Source organism: Neopelma chrysocephalum, unplaced genomic scaffold (genome assembly GCF_003984885.1).
Source record: "Neopelma chrysocephalum unplaced genomic scaffold, ASM398488v2 Primary Assembly neopelma1_79, whole genome shotgun sequence".
Lineage (NCBI taxonomy): Eukaryota > Metazoa > Chordata > Aves > Passeriformes > Pipridae > Neopelma > Neopelma chrysocephalum.
In genome coordinates, this window is record NW_020897740.1 from 286,915 (window position 1) to 301,724 (window position 14,810).

General features: G+C 42.0%; 1 long non-coding RNA gene across 1 annotated transcript; it reads left to right on the forward strand.

Moving 5' to 3' along the window:
- The first annotated feature begins 1,417 nt into the window (after positions 1 to 1,417).
- LOC113970771 lies at positions 1,418 to 11,200 on the forward strand. Its single transcript, XR_003535329.1, has 3 exons — positions 1,418 to 1,716; positions 9,078 to 9,269; positions 10,912 to 11,200. It is a non-coding gene; the product is annotated as an uncharacterized LOC113970771 (long non-coding RNA).
- The last annotated feature ends 3,610 nt before the right edge of the window (positions 11,201 to 14,810 follow it).

Genomic DNA, 14,810 nt, shown 5'->3' on the forward strand with positions numbered 1-14,810 from the left:
GCAATGCTGCTGCATGCTCTCTCTATCCCTTCTCCTGAGGCTACTCCACTTCATCTAAACCCCTTATGTGGTCACTGCAGGCAGCAGGAACAACAAGGGCCCCAAGAGGAACACTTCTACAATCAAGGCCATAAGGGATTTTTACTCCTTTTCTCAGGTCCCATTCAGTGCAAAACGGTGCAAAACGGTGCAGACAATGGACCGATTGTTTGTTTTCTGAAACAAATAAGCACTTCAAAGAGAAATCTACTGCTTTGTGCAGAAGAAAGGCAGAATTAAAAATATGCAAGCAGTAAGGAAAAGAGGAAAACCTACTGTTTGTTAGAAAAAGAATGCTTTGCAGCCCTAACCCGTTACTAAAGGTTCCCATTCATCCTTGGCCTTGAGATCAATTTGTGCTGAAAATTTAGTCTTATACGTATGAATTGAAAGTGATCTTATTAGTGTTTTACTACATCAGGTCTGATAAACTCCCTTATCTATTTCAGTTAAGCTTCTATTGATCCACTTAGAAGATCAATTTGACTTTCATTATTTTTTGGGGGGCAATTTCATTTGTCTCAGACTGAAGTTATGAAAAAAGTGTAATTTAGCACCTAGGGGATGCATGCACTCTCTCACATATGCATGGAGACAGAGACACCTACATATTTATGTAGCAGAGGTGCATCTATGGTGTTTTGGATTTGCCCTCTTGGTTCTTCAGTTCCTGATGTTGTAGCTGGGTCAGACTTTGATGGTTGAACTGCAATATTGCTATGGAAAGAACAAGTTAATGGGTAACAGAGACTTTCCTAAGTTCAGCTGCAGTCAAAGCTCCATCTGCAAGTTGGAAAGGGTAGTACAAGGGAAAGGTTTTCTCTCCAAAAGAAGGTGAACAGTGCTGAAGCAGAGACAGATAGGTGTGAGGTCTAAGCACTGGATAAATGTCAACTGCAATAAAGTAGTTGTTAATAAGGAGGTTGCTTTCTTCTTTCTACACAAAAATAGTCAGAGGGAGGGAGCACCTCTCTTGTGAGGAAAGGCTGAGAGAGTTTGGGTTGTTCAGGCCTGGAGAAGAGAAGGTTCTTGGGAAACCTTATTGTAACATTTCAGTTTAAAAAAGCTTAAAGAGGACCTATAAGAAAGATGGGACAGACTTTGAAGAGTTCCTCCAGAATAAAGAGAACTGTTGTAGTTGTTCTGAAGGTTTGATTAGTTTTCTTCATAAATGAAGGGTATCACCTGTGACCAGGATTTAGTGGCATGGTTACAGCAACTTTATGCTTTTTAAAACTGTTAAATTAAAACAGATTCTGTTTAGATTAGGTATAAGGAAGAAAATTTTTTTAAGAGTAATGAAACACTCGATAAGTTGCCCAGAGACGTGGTAGAGGCCTCATCCCTGCAACCATTCAAGGCCTGGCTGGACTGGGCTCTGGGCAAGCTGATCCTGAAGGAGTCCCTACTCATTGCAGGGGAGTTGGACTAGATGACCTTTAGAAGGTCCCTTCCAACCCAAACTGTTCTAGTATATTTATCAGATATGTTAGCCAATGCCCATAAGTGGAGGGGAATAGGGAGGGAAGGACTGTGAGAAAACTCCCTTTCTCTAAAGTATCTACCAGTGCTTTTTAGTCTACCTTACACCAGTGAAAACAGAAATAGCTCCTGGAGGTGTGGAATAGAGATGTGGTCTTGGTCCCCATGAGGGTTCACGTCTTCCACTCATATGAGGTATGTAGTCCCCATTTCCCACTGGCAGTGCATGGAGCAGGACTGTGCCTCTCATGGCCACCAATACCAATGGAAAGAAATTGTGCAGGCAAGAAAGAGACTACATTCATGGTGAATTCAAACCATTTTTCAATACTGACATGGCAACTGGGCATCTCTGCACTTCTCTGAAGTGCATGAAGTTGAAGTCCTTGAATAATCACAAAAAGAGGTGGGAGAAAGGCCATAGGAAGTACCTTTGCTGTGGTATTTTTCCTCTGTAAAGATGTCATAGACTAGTCCCTTTTATTTATAGCTATATTAGCATAAATTCAACTTCAATTTTTCAAAAGCTATTTTGCTATAAGACTACTCTGTGTCTTTACCATTGTCATTCGCACTCCATAGTCAGAGGGAGTTATTAACAGAAGGCCTATAAATTCAAGTCATTAAACTGAGTATCTGTCATTAAACTGAGTATCTGTCATTCAACTGAAAGTAATTCAGAGTAATAAATTGAAAACATTAAAAACTCTTCCAAACTGAGAGACGACCTCTTGTTCAGAGATCTGAAGACTCTGAGTCACCTAGCAAAGGCAACTGGAACCCTCCACACACTGTCTCATTTTGTGAATTAAAAACCGTGATCATATTTGTCATGGTTTCCACGGTAGCAAAACAAGACTGGGGGGAGAGGAGTATCTGACCCAATGTGCAAGGCTCTCAAAAGTTTCTAAGTGACTCGGCAGCTGACTCGCTATGGTCCATCTCAACATTTCCATGGATGCGAGTATCCTTGCCCATGCAACATGGTTGAGTTAATATCATTGTCCTGTTTCTAAAGACAGCAGATGTTACAGTCTTGCAAGCTGTCTTCTCAACCGAGGGAAGCTGGGGATATAAAAGCCAGAGTTTCCTTGTGGAACAAGCTTGTTTGTTGCTACAATCTTTGCTGCAAGGCTTGTAAAACAGCATACGGAAACCTCTCTTTTACAGGAGAGCCTGGCACTGACAGAGATGCTAAATTCCTTGAAAGTTGCTTATTCACCACAGTAGATGAAAAGTCTAAAGAAGACTCTGAAATATCTCGCTTTTCCAATGCTATAATTCCACTTGGAGAGACTCCTAGTGGCAGACCTGAGTGCGATCAATACTGCTGCAAGGACTGGTCATGGATTCAACAGGGAGCAGGAGACCTCCTGGCATGGGATCTAGCAATGCCACCTCGCAACACCTAGCAAAATCATACTTAGATGAGCCTGACCTGTTGAAATAACTGATGTTTAGAGCTCTTTGAAACATGTATTAAGCCTGCCTTCCTTCTTGAAATATTGCCCTTTATAGTGCAAACTTTTGTCAAACACCTAATGTCAGGAAAAAAACCCTTTCAAATCAAAACACTGGGGTACATTATTACTAGTTACTCATAATTTCCATTGATTAAAATACTAATAATAGTGATTATCATTACCCTGCCGTATCTTTCCTTTCCGGTACTATGACAATTTCTGCACCACATGGGTGCTGTTCAGACAGTTCCTCCTAAAATACTTAGATTCACTGATAAATGTGCAATTTGCAAATGCAGTCCCCAGCTGAGTAGTGCATTCCAAGTTAGAAAACCACTTCTGCCTCTTATTAATAAGTATGGGCTTAAGTGCTTTTCCAGGTGTGATTCAGACACGTGATATTGGACAGAGCAAGGGTTTAACATAAGTGACAAACCAAGTTAGCAAAAGAATGTTTCTGTCTTTCACTGCTGCTAGAGTTAAACTTTGGAAAACTGGCTTTCTAGTTATCAAAAAAAGTGTACAGATTAAGAAAGTGAAAGGGAAGAAAGAAATGTTGTAGGACTATGCAAAGATAAGTCATGTGGCTGCTATGAAAGGAGAGTTCTCTTGCTGGAAGTCAATTAAAAAACCCTAAAAAAAAAAAAGAGGAAATCAATGAAATAAAGTCTAAAAGCCATCTGGTCCCTGTATGGGAGAAATTAGTGTATAAATGCAACTATCTCTGTCAACCTTTCATCTCTGGGAAAGGTGGAATTTTAAGACATGTTATCCTTCATTACTCATCTCATTAGTCATCTTACTATTATAGCTGGTATTGCTAGGCTAGATGCCCTCATTCCAGCTTTTAACCTACCCTGTTGAACAGAGAGTGACATTAATCAGTTCTCTCAGGGCTGGCTGTCCTTCTGTGAAATGCCATAAAAACTCTGAGCATATTTTGTGAGAGGTGTGTTATAATCTGGTTATTAAAATTATTAGGGAGATGTCTCTCCCGAATTAAGGTGCAAACGACACCGTATGCCCAAGTCAATAGTATGGATTTTTATTAACAATAAATGTGAGGTAGAGAGAGATAGAAAGAAATAGGAAAAAGAGCGGGGGGAGAGAAAGAGAGTGACAGAGAAACAGATTAAGTAGAAAAATATCCCCACTCTGTGGATTCCAACAGCATCCTGTTGGTCCTCTTCTTGTGATCTTGGTGATGAGGGTCCCAGTCTTGTCAAGATGATGGTCACACTCTTGATCTGTCAGGTAGTAGGGGAAGCCCATGAAACACAAAATTCCACGAGTTATATATGCTCAGGTTCAGGTGGGAATGCCCAAGTACCTCCTCTAGGATGGGGAGTTTTGCACTGGATGATGTAATACTTTGGATCACTGGACACTTTGGGAGTCTTTGATGGATGAATATCTTCAGGCTACATGTGAATGTCCAGGTACTTCTCTGGAGGGGAGTTTTCACAGCTGAGCCACTTGTGTAAGGACTTAGGCATGATAAAAAGCACTTATCCCACTTTGAAGGATTTGCCTCTTATGAGCCTCTTCCCTTATCTTGTTCAATCCCCAGCTGTAGCCTCCAGTGATGGGTTCAAACACCCACTTGGGTAGTTACTGCAAGTGGTGGTTGATTGCTTGGATCATTAACCATTAACAGTCCAGTCTTTCACAAGGGGGAAGGATGTTGTTCTAGAGGACTTGACTTTCAGTGTCAGTGCATTTTATAACTGAGCCTCAGGAACTGGACATTTCCCTAGTGATGTTTATGAAATAATAAACCATCTCAAGTGGCAGAGAAATTCATCTCAGAATTAACACTGCCCTGGTTTCTTCCTTTTCTTTATACCACTGCCTGTTTATTCCTATGTTGCTCCATTTCTTTGTAGGGCTTTTATATTTACATACCAGAATCACATAAAAAAAAAAAAAGGTTTGAAAGGGACCTCTATAGGTTGTTAGGTCCAGCCTGGAATCTGGCTTAAAGGCTGATACTGAGTGTGTTAGCAGGACAGGGAGCTGGGGATGCTAGACATTATTACCACTTAAGGTCCCTGAACATTTAGGCAGTGTTTGCAGTGCTCAAAGAGAAAGCAAACCTCTCCTGCTGCATGGCATGCCAACACGCACGCAGCCAGCAAATAAGAGGATTAAAATGTCAGAAATAGCAACTAAAGCTCCTATCAGACTCAGGATAATAGAAAAATAAAAATTTATTTTTAGAATTTGGTATGTATGAGCAACCTTCTTGCCACGGCCCGCAAGGGAAAGGGGATGGGGACGTGACATTGCACAAAAGGGTTCTGACACAGCAGAAGGTCAAGGTGCAATGCCAGTTTATTAGGAGAGACACAGACTTAAATAGGGTTTGGGTAAGGGGAGGTTCAATAACTGGGGTGGAGCATAGGATTGACAACTCGGGGCAGAATAGGATTGGGGGAGAGGGAAAAGATGGGTGGAACTTTGGAGTATCCAGGGGAAAGGACCGATGGGAGCTCACTCTGCACTGTGGCAACCACCAGCCAATCAGTGAGAGATGAGCGGGAAAACCAGGAGAGGATAAGGGAGTAAACAACTTTTGGAGGGAAAAATCTGAGGGCAAGTCCAGGCAAGCCCTGAACAGTATAAACCATAGGGCTTAACATGGGGGTACATTAAAATGTGGTATAAAACTGGGGAAATAACAGGAAAGTCCGTGGATTTGAAGTCCTTTCAGGCCCCATATAGGTCTGGCCAGGCTTTGAATCGTTCCCAGTCCGTTTGGTGATCCTCCTCACCTTCTCCCACATAACACGCAATAGGACAAGAGGAAATGGCCTCAAGTTGCACCAGGGCAGGTTTAGGTTGGATATTAGGAAAAAATTCTTCATTGAAAGGGTTGTCAAGTATTGGAACAGGCTGCCCAGGAAAGTGGTTGAGTCACCATCTCTGGAGGTATTTAAAGGATGTATAGATGTGACGGTTAAAAACAAACTTGAAAACATCAGTAGTGGGTTAATGGTTGAACTCAATGGTTTTAGAGGTCTTTTACAACCTAAGTGATTCCTTAGTTGTCTTAAAAAGGTGCTACTGCTCATGGAATAGTTAGGGAGAGTTTGGATCTTAAAACCGAAAGAGACCATAGTTTTATTTGTAAATATGCCTGTCAGCACGACCCCTCTCACCACAGTATAACGCAGATTTTCACATCTCTTGAATTTTTGGTTTGTTTAAAAGCTTTTTTTTTTTTTGAACAGAGACGCATGTATGTTTGTGTATATAAATGGTGAATTTTTTTATGGAAAAGTTTTGATGAGGAACAATGAATTACTTTTGTCTCAAGGCACTACTGTAATGACCAGGCATAGAGAAATGTAGAACTTAAACTTCTGGTGCTCCTCAGCAAGAAAAAGTATATATTTTATCACCAGTTGTTAAAGATTTATAGCATTGAAATCAAGAGCCAGCTAAATGCTGACTCAGCAGAACGTACTGGGGGCTTGGACAGAAGAATGCCTAAGTTATTTCTGAGGGAGAGAGTATGTCATCCAAATTACTATAGAAGAATTGCCTCATACGTCTTCCCTACAGTTGCCCTACACTACACTAGTTGAGGACCGGAGTTCAACATTTTGCAGGTGTGGTGCCGATTCATCTGGTTTGGATCTTCGTGTCGTTTCACCCAGGCGAGTTTTAATGACACTCAGGTTATTCAGAGAACCACACTAGCTAGACCATTAAACCCACCATTAAATCCAAGCTTGCTCTTCAAGGTCCCTAATTCACATTTTATGAGACTGTCCAGTGTTGCTGATGACTCCAGTGGAAAATTTGAAATACAGTGTATTCCATCAAAAGAGAAACAAATGTGAGAAATACATAAGAGCAGGTGACATTGCACAATTATTACTGTGGTTTTCCTCTACTTGTAGGGAAACAAAAGCAATCTAATTTTAAAGGACATGCTCACCCTGAGCGTAGCATTGTGTAGACCTACATTTCCTACTTACTATGAGCTCTCTAAAGAAGTCAATATTGTAGAGAAGGGCAAGTAGAAAGCAGAGAGTTCTTTTCATAGTCTTGAGATATTCAGAAACCCTGGAGCTTTGGAGATATTTATTCATTTATTTATTTATGGAAAAAAAAAAAGAAGATGTATGTTAAACTTCTGATGAAAAAAACTAGGGACACTTTCCCCCCCCAAAAAAACTACAGAAAAAGAAAACTTCTTGAGAAGTTCATGGATTCCCTTACATGTGGCATCCTGCAAGTGGGATCTGGTCCTAGGCTATGAATCATTTAGTAATTTCTGGGCTCTCAACAACAAAGGTGTTTTCAGGACAGACCCTACATTCCTGAGGATTACTCCATCTGGCTGGAAACCACTCATACTTCTCAAAACCCCTCTCACCAAAATCATGATGTTTAAAGAAATTAATCTTAAATTAATAAAGCTAATAAAAATTAATAAAAATTAATATTCTATGTTTGAGAAACCAAATCAATAAAAACTTACTTTGCTGGATTTTTTCTGGCTTGCTTTGCTTGGGGAATTCTCTCAAACAAGCACTGGCATTTATTAAGACACTTCCCTGATCTGGCTTTGCTCCAGCAAGGCATGGCCTCGTTCCAATCTGCTGTTAATGACAGTACTGGAGTGACACACACCAGTCTACTCATTATTGTGCAGAGGAAAGAAACTGCACAGACTAGTCTATTTAACAATAGGGAAAATAGGTAAACTTGACAGGGTTTGGAAGCAGACTAAATATAGTTAGGCACTGGCAAGTGTAAGAAGCATAAGGTAATCACAGCACAGAATTAATTTGAGAAAGAAAAGTGGAGAATGCTTCACTGCTAAGTAGTATCTCTTGTAAGGAGATAGCTGATTTCTCCAGAGGGTTGCTTGATGAGGGATTGATATTTTGTTCCCTCAGGTTTGTTTTTTTGTTTTGGTTTTTTTGTTTGGTTGTTTTTTTGTTTGGTTTGGTTTGTTGATTGTTTTTTTTTCCCCAACAGAAAGTCTTGCTGTTACAAATTATAATCTTCCATTCCTAAGCAGATGTTTCATTCTTTCTGGTAGGTATTCAACGTTTTAGCACTCTGTGACAACGCTTTGAATACTAAGAGCATTCTCTTTAGCTCCCAGCATATCTGTTTTGAAATTCATTGCTTGCACTGTTTGTATGCTGAGCGTAACACTACCAGAACAGAGCTGAGATGCTGTTGACACGCTTGAGCAAAAGGAAATCATATAACCCAGGATACTCTGTACAGCCCTGAAAATGACTGAAATCCACCAGAGAAAGCAGCAAGCTGTAGCTCCCTTTTAGAAATGGCTCGCTTTTAAGGCTCCTTTTCTCAAAGGACTGAGCTGCCGGAAGACCAAGAAAAACAATATTATGAGTCAAAGAAAAGCCATCTCTACAGCAGTTCCAAAAACTGGACTAATTTCTGTGTGCTGCTTTGTGGGCTAGTCTCATAACAATAGTTTGAAGATGTTATTTAAATATTGTAAGAAGTGCACAGAAGGGCAAGAAGTGAGTTTACCGCAGGGAATTAAATGAATGTGTTATGTATGAGAAGATTGGATAGTACAGTATCTCCAGGCCTGGAAGGAAGGTGACAGAAGGGAGTCTAATTGCATTATATAGTCCCTAAGGAAGTTTGTACAATAATGAATGACAGAATGTGTTCACACTTGAAGAGAATGGATAAATAATCCATAGACCTTGTTTTAAAGGTAGAAATTAAAAGTTCAGACTACCCATAAAATGCCTAGTGTTTCTCCTAGAGGGCTCTTGGCATAAAACCAGGCTAAAAATGTAACTAATGATACCACATTATATACATATGTGTATGTAGACATGCATATAGGTATATTTCAACATTTGATGTATTAGATGACCAGAGATGAAAACTGTTTGTTAATCTATCATAAATAAGGCACAAGCATAGGTATTCCTGTCTACATTTATCAACATTTTTTCACTTCTATTGTGTGTGACTTTCCTTCTTTCCCCTCTTTAACTTTCTTAAACAAGGGAAAGGGCAGAGGAGGTTTCCCTTCCCACATGACAGAAGGTTTCATGACCTGACACCCTTTTTCTGTTCTAGTGCCTTGGAAATGCTGCAGGACTGCAAGAGAGGCCCTTCCTGCCTCCAGGGAGAGGAGCTGTGTACTGTGGACAACAACAGGCTCCAGAGGATGCTCTCTACTGCCTGGAGCAGGAAAGGAGACCTCCTGGTCAATGGTGACAGTCTTTGTGATGATCATGCGTATCCATGCTGTTCTTCCAGTGCTCCCAGGTGAAAGTCAGTGCCTAAGGAAAAAACAGACCTGTCCCTCTGAACAGAGGCAATACCAGTTGAGTTCTGATAGCAAGTTTGCCTGAGTAGAGTAAGGTCCTCAGGACTGGCAGAGATTTTGTTATATGCTCTTTTTGTTCTGCTCAAGAGGAAATAAAAGAGCCCAAACATGTGTCAGACATGCTCTGTGGAGGAGAACAATGGAGCCAAGGCACTCCGGGACAGTGAGGTCACACCGTTGCAAACTACACATTTTTTTCAAAGTGTAGACAAATTGCTATGTAATTGTGTTCAGCTGCAACAATGACAGATATGCTTACAGATGAGATAACAGTGATTGCTGCAAGCAAAGCAGTTACACAGTTGAGATTTTTGCACTGTGAGGTTACCCTGACTTTGTACATACCAGTGTATCCCCCAAAGTCCAGCTGAGCCCAGCTGGTACAGTGTGTTTCAGGCAGAACAAGTGCTATAGCCAGAGGCACACAAGGGGGCGATTGAACTTGGCATGACATTTGCTTTCCGTTGCTTTCCAACTTAAATAAACTTTTTAAACATCAACCAGGTGGACCTGTGCACTGCAGCTGTGATGCCTGCCCCTCCATGAGGTACAGTAGAGCTCAGTGGTAGACTGCAGCTGCCTGGCTTGTGCTAGGGGCTGTGCTTGCTCAGCTTCTCTGGTGGCCAACCTTCTGTGGCCCAAACCTCTCACTGCTTGTGAGACTTGCACTTCCCTTCTAGAATCTCAAAACACTCACCTAGTGTTAGTAAGTGTCCTGGTTCTGGCTGGGATAGAGTTTGGGTTCATCTTAACAGCTGCTACAGTGCTGTGGTTAGGATTTAGTATGAGAATAACACAGATAACACACTGATGTTTTGGTTGTCGCTCAGTAGTGCTTGCCCTAAGTCAAAGACTTTTCAGTGTCCCGTGCTTTGCCAACAAGGAGGTAGGTGCAGAAGAAGCTGGGAGGGAGCATGGCTGGGACAGCTGAATTGAACAGGCCAAAGGGATGTGTCATCCCAAGGAATGTCATGCCCAGTATATAAATGGAGAGAGTTACCCAGAAAGAGGCCAATCACTATTTGTGAATGGGCTGGGTACTGGTCAGCAATTGTGTTGGGATGAGCAATTGTCTGCCCTGGGTTTTACTCATTTCTCTTCTTTCCCCCCCTCATTACTATTATTGTTTTTGTTGTTATTATTATTTATTATATTTGTTTAGTTTTAAATATTAAACTGTTCTTAGCTCAACTCCATGAGTTTTTTTACTCTTTTTCAGATTCTCTTCCCTATCCTATAGTGGGGAAGAGGGAGTGAGTGAGCATCTGTGCAGTACTTAGTTGCTGGCTGGGGTTAAACCATGCTAGTAACACAGCACTCATCAGCCTTCTCTGAAGGCTTGTTGGTATAGGAAAGGTAGAATAGCAATACAAACAGGGAGTTTTGATGTTCTTCCCTGAGTGTTCTCCTAGGATATTTTAAGGTGTTGCCTGTGGCACAGTGACTCAACTCACTAAGACCTCCAACCTCCCAGAGCAGTAGGAATTTGCCAGTCAACACTCCTCCTCAAATTTTGCTCCCATTTTGTAGATTGTTGAATTTTCTGTGCTAGTGGGTGACCTATTGTTTTCTCTTTAAGAGGTTTAATTGGTTCAAGTAGTAGAAATTACCTTACCAGAACAATGGCTTGTTTTCAGGTATTGTGAGAAGCACACAGAGGATGCTGCTGTTGCACGTCATTGGATAATGCATCTAAATCTGGAAAGCTCAGAACTCATTGACTGTGAATCATTCCTGGCTGTATAATACCAGCAGGCATCGTATTGTCAGAAAATTAACTTTCCATCAAAAAGCTTTAAGTGTTGCTTTGACATATATATCAAGAGAAAGTGTATATCATCTGTCACTGGTGTCCCTTTCCATTGAGTAGTTCCTGTTCCTCAGAGATGTCACTGCCAAGTGTTCCTGTGCTGAGTGAAGAGGACCCCAGTGCCTGGCCAGAGGCCCACTGACAGGGCATGAAAGGTGGTACAGCTACCATGTGTTAGATGGGTTGCTGCCAGGTTATGTGTCTGTTTGGCAAAACTGGAAACTTTCAAGGGGGACTTTTAATATTTTTGGGATTAAATCTAAACTGATGCGCTGATTGATGGGGGTTGGCAAAGTGGTGATTGCTCTGAGTGAGAAAAAGCAGGAACTGATTCTCCACTGGAAACACAATTCAACCATACAAAAGCTGTGCTTTATCCCTGATGATGAGTTCCTGGATATGAAAGCCATCCATCCCTGTTTAGATGCTGAAATCTTTGGATATTCCCTTTTTGAAAAAGTGTGAGGTAACAGAGGTGTCTGAGCATGTGCAGAGTGAAAGGAGAACAAAAACAAGAGTGTTTTTTATGGTGTTTGTTGTTGTTGTTTTCCTGAGGTGTATTCTGGGCATAAATTTTACACCTTTATGTTTGTTCTCTGCACAGCAGAGATATGCACAGAAATTTGCCATGGGAAAGGTCATGCATTGGAGGAAAAAAGGTCATGGCATGGGAAAGCAGGATGCCTAGGAATGAACTGATAAAAGTGTCTGGTCCTCATGACAAGAGCCAAGGCCCCTGAAAGGGCCTAGCCAGACAGGACCTTCTCTGTCCCAGTAGCCCTGGATGTGTTGAGAGAGCATGAGTGGTGGATGACTTCCTATAGCTCTAAAGATGGAGTAAGCGCTGGAGGAGTCACTCTGAGGTCACACGGCTAAGGTCACTCTGTAGAAGACCAGATCTAAGCATGTTTTGTCTCAAATGTTCTTACTGTTATGACAGGAAGATGTGATTGGAGACACAGAGGTGGGAGAGTGCAGTTCTGAGCCGACTTCCTGCTCTGCGGTGAGACTTGTGCTCAGTTCCACCTCCCCACTTTTCCTCCCCTGCTTCCTGGAGAAGGGCTGGCTGTGCAGGTGTGAACAAAGTGGTGACAGTATAATTTACACAAGAGGTGTGCACCAGGTTAACTATAAAAGGACACGGATTGGGCCCCCTTGCTCCCTCTTTTCCTCTCTTTCTCCTCTCCTTTCCTCTTTGTCTCTTAGCTTTCTTTGTCTTGCAACACCAGCTATGGACCATCCATATGGCAGGACAAATGTGGGATCTAAGGACTGGTGAGATTGTTTGTCTTCTTCCCTTGCTTTGTCTGGCCAAAGCACTGGTATCATATTCTTTGTACTCTGTATGGAACACTGTTTTGGGAGGGGGGAGATTGTGGAGGTGTGCTGTGGCTTGTGTGCCAGCACCTTTGAGGAGTTTGTGGTGGGAGTTGAGAACTTGAAGTGCTGTACAGTAAAACATAAGAGTTCCTGACGTGTCTGGTGTCTTTGTTCAGCCTGGAGAGAATTTATAACAAACATCACGTCCCCTGCTGGTGGGTCGTGACACATTCCTGGCATGTCTGCCTTCAGTACTGGGAAGTTCTTGGAATCTGTGATGGCCATGATGAGCAGAGAGGACCCCTGAAAGGACAGTATCTGTCAAAGCCTCCGTCCTACAGACAGCTGTGCTCTCCTGCACTAACCCCCTCACATATTTTTATGTGACCACATAGCTGAAAAACATACTAGAGCATGTGTTTGAAATCCAGGTAACAGAAAGGCAGATTGTGCTGGGAAAAAGTCCAATATAATTTAAAGAAAGTCGTGCTGCTGTAAGATTTCATCACTCAAAGTCACATGATAAAATAAAAAATGTACAGAGTATTTAGTTTTAATTTAGTAGAAGTAATTTTGATTTGAGGTAGGCTGCATACTGTCTACTGAAAAAATGATTTATAGACTTTAATTGTAAAAAAGAGAGGAGCCTTTTGCTTCAAAGAGCTCATCAGCAAGCTGTCTTTCCTGTTTTATCAGTAAGCAAAGCTGAGAGCAAATAACAGATGGGTATGTCCCTTAGCGCCAGCAATGAATGTGCATGAAATATAGCACAATCTACCTCCAATGTGTTATGTTTTTTAACAGTAGTAGTAGGTGTAGCGCAGGATGAATTAAATAGCTCAGATCAAAGATCCTTTTTTCCTACTGAGAAGATGGCGGTGGCTGGCATTTGGGAAATGACCACATTATTTTGGTGTGATTGTGGAAGCAGAGACAAAGAGCTTCAGCACACACATGGAACGAATTTTAGGGGGCAATAGGAGTATGAGAAAGATGTTTATGGCTGGATTGGGATCCCCAAAAAAGAACAAAAGCTCCGGTTATCTTGTTGCCTTGTCTGGAGGCAAATAAGCCTGTTCTAGCCATGGAAAAACTAAGATTAGATCCTCAAGTGGGCTTAGAGCTGTGATGCAGGGATGATGCAGAGGGAGAGCCAGTTTGCATTGCTTGGATGGCTGGATGGAGCACCAGAGGGAGCTTGGCTGTGGTAGAACAACAACCTCCCCGGGCACACACAGCCCAGCTGAGCCATCAGCGGGTGCTGTGCTAACACAGCCATAGCCTTTCTGATACTTGTGTTGGCTTGAATAGCACTGTCTGGATTTGTAAATATGTCTTAAAGGGCTAAGACTGGGGCTTGTAAAAACCAGCATGTTGATTTTAGGGAGCTGTTGAACCTGCCCAGCAGAAAGGAAACGAAGGGTTTACTTAGTAATGCCTTACTCAGAAATGATGGAGGGAAAGGTGTCTCTGGGTGTTCAGGGTGCACAGCTGTGAAAGCTGGCCAACCCCTCCCTGCTCCAAACAAAGAAATGAACAGAAAAGTCTGATGAATTGAAGAATCAAGAATGACACCTTCTGTTAGACCAGGTTGCCCATCCAACCTGGCCTTGAACACTACCAGGGGTGGTGCATCCGCAGCTTCTCTGGGCAACCTGTTGTACTGTCTCCATCCTCACAGTCAAGAATTCCTTCCTAATATCTAATGTAAACCTGACCTTTTTCAGTCTGAAGTCATTTCCCCTTCTCCTATCACTACCTAACCTTGTAAAAAGTCCCTCTCCAGCTCTCTTCTAGGCTACATTTAGGTAATGGAAGGCTGCCATAAGGTCTCCCTGATGCCTTCTCTTCTCCAGGCTGAACAACCCCAGCTCTCTCAGCCTGCCTTCGTAGGAGAGGTGATCCAAACCTCTTATCCTAACCATAATCCTGACCCTTCTCTGAACTCACTTGGAGAGATCATCAGTGTCGCTCCAAGCTGTCTGAGAGCTTGAGGGGATTTTGGTTTCTACCACTACTGTGAAGAGAGAGAGATGCTATCTCCCTGAGCTGGGATTCCTCATTTATTTAAAATTGAATCAGTCTTTGCAAGCAGAGCCAGTGCAGCAGGAGAAATTCAGCATGTTCCTGGGTGATGAGGGAAACACTTGTTGATGAGCACTCCAGGGGATTTGCCATGACACAAGTGCTGGGTAGGTCTGTGTGTGTGCAGCCTGCAATAGTTCTGTGTATTAAGGAAAATTACAGTTCAGTATTTTCAGCATCTAAATTTCAGGTGAAGGTGCTTTTGGTGCTAGATGAAAAACTAAGTCTTATCTGGAAAATTTGTTTCTTACTTTCAAATTACAAA